Source organism: Lipophrys pholis (assembly GCF_963383615.2).
Source record: "Lipophrys pholis genome assembly, chromosome: 2".
In the NCBI taxonomy this organism is placed as follows: Eukaryota; Metazoa; Chordata; class Actinopteri; order Blenniiformes; family Blenniidae; genus Lipophrys; species Lipophrys pholis.
The window spans coordinates 31,443,446-31,455,507 of NC_137636.1; the positions used below are offsets into that span (position 1 = coordinate 31,443,446).

The following is a 12,062-nucleotide window of genomic DNA, read 5'->3' on the forward strand; positions in this document are numbered from 1 at the left end:
TTGATGTTTTAGGTCATGAGTGAGTTTTTCAAGAGGGATGAATGCAGAAATCTACGATGACCACATGTCGACTACAGGGACCTGGGGAGTTGACCCCCACAGCAAGATACATTCTTTAGCTAAAAACAAAAGCATTGTTAACAAGGATTTAGTGTCCTTATTGAAAAGAATTTCTGGATTGTGGTTTAGAAGACAGAAAGAAGGAGCGAAAACTCTTTACCAGTGATCTCCTGAAGTATAGAGCGAACCCCCTTCCAGAAAGTCTGAATGTGATCACATGACCAAAACAAGTGAATAAAAGTCCCTTTATGCATTTCACATTTAGAACAGAGATTCGAGGTGCCAGGGAACATTCTATGGAGGTGAACAGATGTGTAGTGGATTCGGCGACAGAATTTATAGTTCTGTTCATGTATCGTGATTGAAGTACATTTCAGGAGGAACTCGCTGCAAATTTTGTGCCAGTCTGCCAAACTGAAGGTCACCTCCAGATGAAGACTGAATTTGAAGCCTTCAAATGGCTGTCAACGCACACAAGATATACATGAACAATACTTAAAATGCTGGGCTATAAATAGTACAAATCTTTCTCAATGTTCTCCTTTCTTTTTGTTTTTCCGTTTTGAAATCCATCATCGGGGACGTCACGGGCACGAACATCACGTTTGAGGATCTCCGCTGTTTAACCGGGGCACAAAGTGTTGTCACACGACCACCGGCAGGATGAGGGCACACCGAGTGTGTATGGAAACAGCGTGGGACCACAAGTGGCTGCGACGCTGACGAGTGAAGAGCAGGCCTGACCACATTACACAGTGGTCTCCCAACAATGATGTTCCAGCTGTTCATAATGTGGATAGTAGGGAGACTGTGTCACTCTGCAGGGGGGCTCGTTTCCCAAAACTAAACAAACAAAGAAATAAAACTTGTCTGGGACATGACAAAACAACAGCTTCACAGTAATAGCATTTCCTGTAGAAAAAGGACTTTTCTAGAGTCGTTTTTCTCGAGCTATTTCCCATGCAGTCCTCCTCTCAGATTGCCTATATAAGAAAGGCTTGCACGCCCTCTCAAGTCTTGATTTGCCCAAACGCACAGTGATGCCAAACACTCGCTGCCACGCCCACTCTGAGGAGCCTTAAAGTTAAAAAAACACCGGGGAATTCCCCACATCTGCCTCAGAGCGTGGAAAAAACATCATCAAATCTGTGAATGCACAACTCAAACATCCTCAAGAGGTGTGAAATTAGACTACAATATTTCAGGGTATTTATAGAATAACTATACTGTTTATGATGACGATGATTACTAAAAATTAATAAATAGGGGGGCCTTGATGAAGCTTTTCCCTCAAAATGTTTTGGACCTAGATTGTCAACATTTCAACTATTAATTTACCAAGAAACTTGGGTATCCTTGCTTCTTCTGTTGAAGTTATGCTGTGCTGAATTCAGAGCGCCTCCAAAATGCAGGTGACTGACGCAGTAAACAGTCCTTGAATGCCTCCCAGGATGAAGCGCTAACAGTGCTGACTCAGACTATCGCTCTGTACGTTTGGCTCAGGTGAAAAAAGCCTGTTTTTATCCGGATCTCTCTAGATACCCTGTGAGTCTCTTATTTTATCTTTGTGGTTGCAGTGATGCAACATGTCTGTTATGGCAATGTAATTCTAATAAGTATGTTTTTTTCTATCTAATACGATATCAGGTTTTAGATGACAGAGTTCATTTTAAAAGATCACAGCCAGTTATAAAACAATCCCTTATGATAACACCATGAGATCTTAAACCGCTAACTCTCTCAGTGTGAATTCCCATAGTTTGAAGTCTCGCACAGTCAAAGAGCTGGGGCAAGAAAAATAAGCATTAAGCATAAAGAAAAAGAAAAATGCTCGCCGTGGACAGTTTAAACAGAGGAGACGAGACTCCTGCGGATGAGATGACGTCAGCGAAAGAAACCTTTGACTCTTGGGGGACTGCGGGCCGCCGGCCCCTGTGGCATCCTGCTCATTTTCATTATTTTCTCTACAGCAGGGGGGGGGGGGCATCTTACGGTTTTGCTGCACAATAAAGGGGGGAAATCCTGGGAGTGAAAGATGGAGAGCGGCATCACCCAAAGTGAAGGTCATCATCTCCACTCTGCTGCCTCTCGTGCCCAGACCGGCGAGCCCCGAGGAAAGGTTAGGTTAACTTTAAATAGATCAAACAAAGCCTAGGCAGTGTGAAAACAATCCAGAGAGTTTGGTGGTGCATGTGTGTTTGACAGTAAGTGGTCTGATTCACTGACCAATGACCTGATGACCAGTGTTTTTAGAACTATGTTTACATCCAGGACTTAAACACTCTGATGTGGCACCTGCTGACTAAATGGAGTATAAATACTTTGGTTGAAGCTAAAAGAAGACTGTTGGTTCATCTACAGCAGCTTCATTATAGCCTCACATAATGAAGCATTTTCTGAAGTGAGTTTGATGTCACTCTTCATTTACGAGTGAGAGGAGCGCAAGAAAACGACAAAAAAAAAAGAAAAAGGAGGAGGACCCGGGTTGATAACATGCACTGTGCTGAAGAAGGATTAGAGCTGATCTCTGGCTGGAAGCACCAGAGTTGGAGTTAATGAGTCAGATTAGTCCCCAGTGTGTGTTCAAGGATTAGCACAGTGTCCACCAAGACGAACCCCACTCACTGTGAGCCTGGGGGGTGGGGGGGTGGGGGGGGTGGGGGGGTGGCGGGGGGGGGGGGGGGGGGTGCTGCTACAGAGAGGATGAGTGAAAGTTAGGATGGGTAACAAGAGGCAGAGAGAAGATAGGAAGTCATCAACACTGTGAGTGGCTAGAAGCATTTGGAAGACATTATGAGGTCTAATAACTGAAAATGGCAATTATGTGAGCATCCCTGCCTGAGTGTGTGTGTGTGTGTGTGTGTGTGTGTGTGTGTGTGTGTGTGTGTGTGTGTGTGTGTGTGTGTGTGTGTGCGTGCGTGCGTGCGTGCGTGCGTGCTTGCGTGCGTGCGTGTCTGAACAAAGGCAGCTCTCGATGGTTTTCCTCCACTGAAACAGCAATAGAAAGCATCCAACAGTAAAGAGGGCCTGTGGGTTTAACCGACCATGTTTATCATGTATGTTAGAGGCGCTATCGCTGAATGATTACAGTGTATACTCAGCCCATACTACTGTATCGTATTAATTTAATATTTATGGATATTGTAAGGTGATAGTATTGACATCTATTGCTAATACTATTATATTCCTAAAATTGGACAAACGGCAAATTTTTGTACTATTTTATCCAAGTTGCGGTTGATCACAAGGCCAACCATCAACAAAACACATCTTAATGGACGACCGGGGGAAAAGGGGAAAAAAAAAGTCCATGCAATACAGATGGACACTCAAACTGGCAGTTTGATGCACACAGAGCACAATTTACGTCTACACATTATGTACAACTGGATAAAAACGTGCATGTGTAGGGTTCAAGTTTGAATTTGTAGAGTTCCTTGCATCAAGCAATGAAAAGGGCTGTTGCTATCTCTTCTTTGCACTAATTTCAAACCTTAATGGAAAGAAGCATTTTTCTATTTGCTTCAACTCAAGCCTCAACAGCGAGCAGCACAGCAAGAACGATTCTGAAAGTAGCCCAAAAGGGGAGCTTGTGTGCAGACGGCGTCAACCCTGGTTCTAAAGAAAACCAGCGAGAAGCTGCATTTCCTGTGGAGGTTCCCTATATTTCCTGCCAAGGTCACAGTCGCTGTCAAGTGCAGGCTGAGTCTATACAAAGAGAACGCTGAGGTAAAACCGCACAAGTCAGCACCGTTCTCCTGAGCACTGGTGACAAGAGGATAGAAACAAATTTGACCACGGAGGGGTTTGTTCTTTTATGAGTGGAAGAAAACTCAGAAAGGCTCAGAACGAAAGGGAACAAACACTCCTCGTCTCAGAGAGTCAGAGAGAAGAGGGCGGCTTGGTCGGGAACAGGGCCGGAGTCTGGTCAGACAAACAGACCAACCAAAAGATTCAGACTGATGATAATGACGACTGGTCCGAGCACATCAGTCCACAACGACCCAACTGAGGTGATTTATTTTCCCTGGCATTAACAAGGTTTGGACTATGAATGGAAGGTGGAAGCTGATTAACTAATTGTAGGTGATCGAGTCTTGTCTTGTCTTGTCTTGTCTTGTCTTGTCTTGTCTTGTCTTGTCTTGTCTTGTCTTGTCTTGTCTTGTCTTGTCTTGTCTTGTCTTGTCCTGTCCTGTCCTGTCCTGTCCTGTCCTGTCCTGTCCTGTCTTTTTTTAATACAGTCTCATCTCATCTCATCTCATCTCATCTCATCTCATCTCATCTCATCTCATCTCATCTCATCTCATCTCATCTCATCTCATCTCATCTCATCTCATCTCATCTCACCTCACCTCACCTCACCTCACCTCACCTCACCTCACCTCACCTCACCTCATCTTGTCTTGTCTTAATAAAGTGTCATCTCATCTCACCTCACCTCACCGTATCTTGTCTTGTCTTAATAAAGTGCCATGTCATGTCATGTCATGTCATGTCATCTCACCTCACCGCACCTCACCTCACCGTCTCTTGTCTTGTCTTGTCTAGTCTTGTCTTAATAAAGTGTCATGTCATCTCACCTCACCTCACCTCACCTCACCGTATCTTGTCTTGTCTTAATAAAGTGTCACGTCACGTCACGTCACGTCACGGCACCGTCTCTTGTCTTATGTCTTATCGTGTCGTGTCGTGTCGGGTCTTGTCGTGTCGTGTCGGGTCTTGTCTAGTCGGGTCTGGTCTTGTCTTGTCTTGTCGGGTCTTGTCTTGTCTTGTCTTTGCTTGTTTTGCAATAACATTCTTAGTTGCACGTTTTGTACACTGCCATAATTTAATCCATACGTCCATCACAACTTTTTTTTTATTTAATTTCTGTTTCATTGACACATCTGTTAAATCGAAGGTTACGCTCAGGATGTGCGTCGTCACGAAGTCCCTCCGCAGTCACTGCGTTGACGATACGTGTACCGATACATTTGGCGAACACAGAACACGAGAGTGAACAGAACACACCGCCCAGGGTCAGAGCAGAAAATTCTATTTGCGATGCCGTCCAGAGCGATAATATTGATGACACCTTGCAGGAAGTTAGATTGTAGCTCGTCACGACAGTCTTCTGGCTTGCACCTGAAGTTAGAATTTGCAATGAGCCAATCTTTGTGTTAAATTGTTTATTATGGCTACAAATACACAACCTAAAAATAAACACTACCAACGAGTTTCATGAGTTTTTCGCAACCGAGCCTCCTACGCCCCCTAGTGTTATGGAGGTGAACTACTTCCTGGCGCATACAACTTCGACACAGAACTTCCAGGGTTTAAGGGACTGCGTAGACAGTACTGTAGAATAGTAAGCAATATAGTGGTAATACATCTCAAACTTTACCTTCCTACTGCTCTTAGCTACTTTCCACACAAGGACTTATCGTCTGCTGCATCTTTATCTCTGCTTTGCTAAAAACTGAAATGAACTTCGTCAACTGCAATGAGAAACATTCCACGTAAAGTGGTGGAGAAATAAAGCATGATTAGATTAGATCATTTTTTATACTGGAAGTAATTATTAGAAATCAAATCCTCAATGTGACATGAACAAGATATTTACATTAAGTGTTACCAATTGAAGCAATTTAATTCAGTTGGTCCAACTATTTTCTTTTTTCAGTGTGGAAGCCATACATTAGACTGTATAGAACCAGGAAACAGCCAAAATCCTCACCAAAGTTGTACCGTTCAGTGTGTGCGCACACCGATGTGTCCTGTGTCCAGTGTTTGCCTATGCCCATTGTTTCATTGCGTGTTTTTATTATCTTTACTTTAGACAATCCAATTCATGTCTTCATATAAAACCTCTTTCCAATTATGATCCCTGTACAAGAGCGGGAGCCATATTATAATTAAAGTCGTCTTATATTTAGCCGGGTACAGTACTCGTAAAATACACGACACAAGACAAACCCCTGTGAACAGTTAAACCACAGTTTAGGAGCCGCTTCTTTACGCTGTCTACATGGTGAGCTGAGGTTGTGTGACAGAGCAAAAAAGAAACACAAAACAACTCCACCACTGGTTGTTAAGAGGCTCAGTGGAAAACAACAGCACAGTGGGCTCTGGCGTCACTCTGGGTGTGTTTCCGGTGCGTCTGTGCAGCGCTACCCTCAACAGATGGTCCCTGTCCCCATTCATCAAAACTGGAGAATCAATCTGATTGACATGAAATAAATACGTTTAGCCGGCTGGATCAGATCGGCGGAGGTACAGTACATCCTCATTACCCTGGTCAGCCCTATAAGCTACCTTCATTTACCAGAACCAGAACTGACCAAAAGGATTAGTGATGCAATCAACCCAATGATACGTATCCGCCATACACAGGCCGTGTCCGCCGCGCTCGTGCAGTCAGTGACAGTATGTCGACTTTACAACCAGCAGGAGCAGAAAGCCATGTGTGGCCTGCACTACGGCGGCAGGAATGTCTCCATCGGCCAACCTCTCGCTTCACACGTTTTATACTCTCCTTCATTGCAAGCAAGGCGTTTAGTTTACAATGCAAACTGCAGCTATTAAGCCTGAGCAAACAAGTTTCTATAAAGTTTTTACAAGACACAAGCAGAGCGACACAATCTCCTGCTGCCACTTAGGACACACTCCACCGCTGCTTTTCATCCAGTGTTTATAGTCCATGGGGGTGCCAAGCTCAGATGCCAGTCAAATCCTGACAACAACGTGGTAATATTTGGGTCGTTCATTACAAAACACGCACTTAACTTCACGCTGAATCACATCCGATCTTTAAAGTTTCAACATAAAACACTTTTTTTTTCTTCTTTTTTTTTTTGCAGTTCAAGCATTTATGCTTACTTAAGCAAAAAAGTATGAATTTTGAGTGGTGAGGCATTAATATCTGGTGTATTAATAATTAACTTTTTTGGTATTGTGGTTTAATAAATATAGCAGCATCATGCAACTAATGGAAACATAAACCCTCATAAAGCCAGAACTTTCTGTTTATGTTTCTTCAAAGTGGTTTACTGTAGGAAGACACAGTGGCTCAGTGGTTAGCACCGTCGCCTCTCTAAGAGATATTGGGTAAATTACAGTCTGGAGTTTACATGTTCAATCAGGAATACTGGAGGCAACTCATGTAACTAAGAGATGTGCAGTTTAAACTATAAATTGGTCGCAGGTGAGCGTAAGTGTGTATCTCTGTGTTTGCCCTATTATGATTGCTAATATCAGTGGTGGGGGTCCAGAGTCTCCTTACGGGGTTGGAGGTCGCAAGGGTGGAAAGGGCAGCCTGCTCTGAGAGGAAAACCGAGACAAAACATTTGTAATCATCTAAAACAGCCCTGAGAAACTCCCCATTACTCTCATTGTGAAGGCTCCTGCTAATTTACAGCTGATCAGTTACCACTGTACATTAAACTAGTAGTGCCAATTGTCATTTATTGTTAAATAATTAGTTACAATTTGGCCCTGCGGTAAACAGGATGACAATTTAATCCATTCACTGTAATATGTTGGTAAGCGATTTGAGAAAGGCTCCACATTACCCCTGGTTCACATGACGTTGTCACAAGTGAGCAATCTCGTGTAGAAACGGAGTTTCTATTTTATTAATAATAAATCTTTTTTCTCCCATTTAAATGCCGTCAAAACTGTGTTTGTTTTCTTTCATTGAAACATGCTACCATGTTATACTTCAGTAGATAGAAAAGTGTATGAAATGATCAATAACCTGACATTAAAGTTTAGAAATTGTACATTGTCTCTCTTTAATTCATTGTTAAGTAATACGACATCATGGCATTACGTTCTCATCCAGTGCCGACTAAAAGCTACAGCCACAGCTCTGTATAATAATCCACCATGATTAAGAATCAGCCACATGCATATTAAGGTCACACAATATATAAATGTTCAAATCCTGATTAACATCACATTTATAACAGTGCAGATGTGGGCGAATCTAAGACTGGGACTAGTGCCCGCATTAGAACAGGACTCGTCCACAAAGCAGTGGGATTTCTGTTTGAACGCTCTTCTTTAGTGTGAGCCGGAGCTCTGACCGAGGCTGAGGTCCTGGTCAACCTCTGGGAATAATCCCCCAGCATCACGTTCCAAGTCAGCGTCAGTCAGCGCAGGAGCACTTCTGCATACTTGGATGAACACAAACATTCCCTGATTTCAAAATATTTTGGGGGTGAAACTGAAAGAGGCCAAACATAATCTGACAGATTTGTCAGCTGGAAAATTCATCCCAGAAACACTGAGCCTTACGTTTGAGCTGATGCTCTGGCAGAGTGAAAAGAATAGTATAACAGTAATACTACAGACGAATAGAAACAGGTACTGATTCTAGTCCGCCGGGGATTGTGGACATCTTCTCATGGATCCCCGACACACAGTCCAGGAGAACCGGTCAACACAGGATCACACAAAGGAGGGAAACACATCCAAGGACTTTTTCAAATCAGGTTTTATCCGACGTGAGAACATAAGAAATCAGCATGTAAACATTTGCACCCTCATCTGATTGAATGTTGGTCGTCATGCAGGTTCAGACCAGCATCAACTGTGAGCAGAGGAGAAGCTGCCTCTGATGCCTCAACTGAGCCCAAAAGCTCCAAATCAACTTCTGCTTCTTCTGGATGACAAGAGCAGCCTGGAGAAAAGCCCCAATAAAGCCCCGCTTCTCGAAGCCCAGAGGCAAACATCTGCACAAAAGTCGACCCGCATCGAGAAGCTTTAACAGGTGGGGAAACTTTTCTCCGAAGACTCGTCTTTTTGTCATATTTATCTTTTTCTCCTCGCGCAGGGACACCGAGGCTTCCTCCGAGCTGAGGCGCGACAGTGGGAAGGAGCGCTGGTCGCTCCGCTTCACAGACAAACGACTTAAACATCTTTACCTGAGAGGTTCGGAGGGAGTCCGGGCGGCGAGCGGTCATTAGCGACCCGACGGGCACAGACTGGGAGCGCGTGCTGCTGCGCGCTACTTTCCCTCTGTCCGTGAGCGCGCCGCTCGGAGCGAGAACGCCCCTCCTCCACGAGCTTCTCTCTCTCTCTCTCTATCTCTCTCTCTCTCTCTCTCTCTCTCTCTCTCTCTCTCGTTATAACGTGAGAGGACCGACCCAGCGGTGACACGCACGGCGGCATCCTGCGCGTCACAGTGCGAGGTGCGTGGCCCCGGGTGGGGGAGATAGATATATTCAATTAAAACAGGCACATTCAGTTCTGTTACATTCATAAACCTAGACATAAACCTTAAATATGTCGCTGTTATTCCATTTTCTTTGCTATAAACTGTATCTGGATTTTACTGAAGTAACATCAATTAGTGGGAGGAAGATAGAAGATGCTCTATAATCCAGATCGGGTGGGAGGAAGATGCTCTATAATCCAGATGTGCGTGGGGGACGGTGCTCTATAATCCGGATCAGGTGAGAGGAAGATGCTCTATAATCCAGGTGTGGATGGGGGAGGTGCTCTATAATCCGGGTGTTCGTGGAGGAGGGTGCTCTATAATCCAGATCGGGTGGGGGGAAGATGCTCTATAATCTGGGTGTTGGGGAAGGAAGATGCTCTATAATCTGGGTGTTGGGGAATGGAGATGCTCTATAATCTGGATGTTAGAGGAGGAAGATGATTTATAATGGGGGCGTTAGTGGAAGTTACAAAGATTAGTGGGAGAATTCAAGATTCTAATCTGGATGTTAGTGTGGGGTGCTTGAGAGCCTTTTTTTGGGGGGGGGGGGGGGGGGGGGATCAGAGGGATTCTTTTTTCCACAAAGATTTATTTCCTTCATACATGAGAGAAAATTCATTTCATTAAAACACACTGAGTTTGCCGTCTTAAACGGAATGAAGACTAAATGAAATGAAAGTTTTTGGCGGTACAGTTGTGACTTTGCATAAAGTTCCAGCAGGAGAGAAGTTGTGCGATGTGGAACTTGATTGAGAAAAGCTTAGAAAAACTCATTCGGACACAGGGAGAAGAGGCAAACTCCACATTTACCATCAGGTCTGAAATCAGTCTTCTTCCTGTGAGTTGACGGTGCCAACCATCTCACCCGTGCTTCCCTCTGTGTTGGTCCTCAATAAATTATCTATTAATTCACTTTTTTAAAGCACAAAACAACTCGCTAAACCTCGAGAGCGCCACATGTAGAAGGGAAAGATAAGCTAAATGTACAGTCAAGGTCTTAGTTGTGCACTAATCAGCATGAAGTATTTTTAAATGATAAAGACACCAAACCAGCTGTGTTCCGTCACATTTGGTCACCAGCCAGTCATGGATTGATTAGTCCCACGTCACTGGATTGTAATCTCCATCACTGACGTCACATCTCAGGTAGCCCTCGTGCAACTCCTTCACAGCAAAGCCACAAACGCAAAGAAAGCCGTCTCCACACATGGCTTGATGGTACTGTTTTTATTGCATGATTTGTAAATAGCTGCAGAGAAACAACGTTTCAGATGGGTACAGTTGGGTGTGAAGCCTTCTTGCAGTGAGGAGAGATGGTCAGTGGACATTCAACATGGCACAGCGAACTTCAATTATCTTTCCTGTTCGTCTGTCCATCACAAAGACCAGCGCTTATATACTGCATTTCAACCACAACTGGTGGATGTTGAAGGGTGGGGAGGAAGTGGAACCGTGCTTAGAAAAAAATAAAAAATTCAACACCAAATATACAGTAAGTGGACTGAAATGTGCTTCACTGTGCAACACATATTTACCTGGCTCAGCGGTGAGCAGGACATTATGTGGCTGCAGGAGGAACTGTGGAGTAGTATTATGTAACGTAAAGAGGTGCTTATTGCTGGATACTTGTTTCACCGTGGGTGATACTTGTCACATTTGGGAGATGTTGGGAGGGGGGAGAGGGGGGGTTGCACTGTGCTTCGTATCAGGTTTTCTATGTGCAGCTGCCCATTCCGTTAAGATATCAGCCCATTATCAGTCAATCACAAACTAACGCTCCAAAATGCAGTATACAAGCATTGCCTCTGTGTGGATTAAGATTTAGAGCAATGACTCCATCTGCAGGTTAGTTAAGGAACTGCAATGACAGCAGGACATTGACATTTTTGAAACAAGTGTTTGACAGTTTATATAAATTGGAGGAAAAAAATAAATCAATCATCTCCCTTTTAGAGTAAGCAGACCAGCCACATATTAAAACAAAGCAAAAAAAAAAAAAAAAAAATGCATTCATATGTAAAATGTCTTAAATTTTCAAAGTAACTTGGTCACTCAACTGTCACTGGAACAAAACAAAACAAAATGAAATAATAAAAGGCTTTTTTCCCCTCCCCACTGTACCTGAAGACACCAGTTCCTACCGCACCTCCCAGCAAATTCTTCGATTTCAAAGATATGGGCTCTAATGTTAATATTCCATTTATGCATACTATGCTTATACAATTAATGAAAAAATAAATACATTTAACAAATACAAATGATTTTGTGGTTGGTAAATTATCCCCTCCCCTCCCAAAAAATGGTGAAAAAAAAGATTATCACCCACAGTTGTATTGTTGACACATTTCAAGTGTAGGATTTGCTTTCTCTTTTGAATAAAAACCATAATCATTCATTTCTACCTGTCGTCTTAAAGCCTCTACACTGTGCTGTACTGTTGAGCTGCTTCCAGTCACCTCTAGGGGGCGTGACGTGGCGCACTGGCTCGATTAAACATCAACACTGTAGCACGCTCACAGGGAGCAACCAGGAGTTAAGAGATGCTGCTGATGATTTCTGTTGGCAATCAGAGCCCCCTAAAAAAGCAGCGGGCTCAATGATGTGCATGTTTACATGACTTCAATCGGTATATCTTGTAAAAAGGTCATACGAAACAAAGTCATTTTACTTGTTAACTTTTTTTTTTTTTTTTTTTTGTTCGTTCATTTTTTTTTTCTCTCCTACAAATCTTTGAATAACTTGTTTAGACATAACGAAACAGGTTCAACCAATAGAGGAAAATACAATAAATCAACCAATG

At 43.4% G+C, this 12,062-nt stretch overlaps 1 protein-coding gene across 2 annotated transcripts in view; it reads right to left on the reverse strand.

Moving 5' to 3' along the window:
- adcy7 (adenylate cyclase 7) overlaps positions 1-9,092 on the reverse strand; it is a 69,285-nt gene extending 60,193 nt beyond the window's left edge. For both annotated transcript variants that reach the window (XM_080458026.1, XM_080458025.1), the window contains exon 1: positions 8,967-9,092. The gene's annotated coding sequence lies outside the window, so the exon portion shown is untranslated. The remainder of the gene's footprint in view (positions 1-8,966) is intronic.
- Between the last annotated feature and the right edge of the window lie 2,970 nt (positions 9,093-12,062).